The following is a 212-nucleotide window of genomic DNA, read 5'->3' on the forward strand; positions in this document are numbered from 1 at the left end:
GGGGGAAGCCACGGGAGAGGGGAGGTGGGGCGGGTGGTGCTGGGCTGCCATCAACTTACCAGCAGCGAAGAACTCGCCTCCAAGGCTACCCCAGGGGCTTCTGGCAAGAGAACTCCTTTGCCCGGCACGGGAAACCCCTGGCTTGGAGCCTGTGACTGCAGAGAGCGAGCGGTCACTCCTGGGCTTTCACAGGGAAGGAGGAACGAGAGCGA

This window comes from Fulmarus glacialis, unplaced genomic scaffold, assembly GCF_000690835.1.
Source record: "Fulmarus glacialis isolate BGI_N327 unplaced genomic scaffold, ASM69083v1 scaffold32816, whole genome shotgun sequence".
In the NCBI taxonomy this organism is placed as follows: Eukaryota; Metazoa; Chordata; class Aves; order Procellariiformes; family Procellariidae; genus Fulmarus; species Fulmarus glacialis.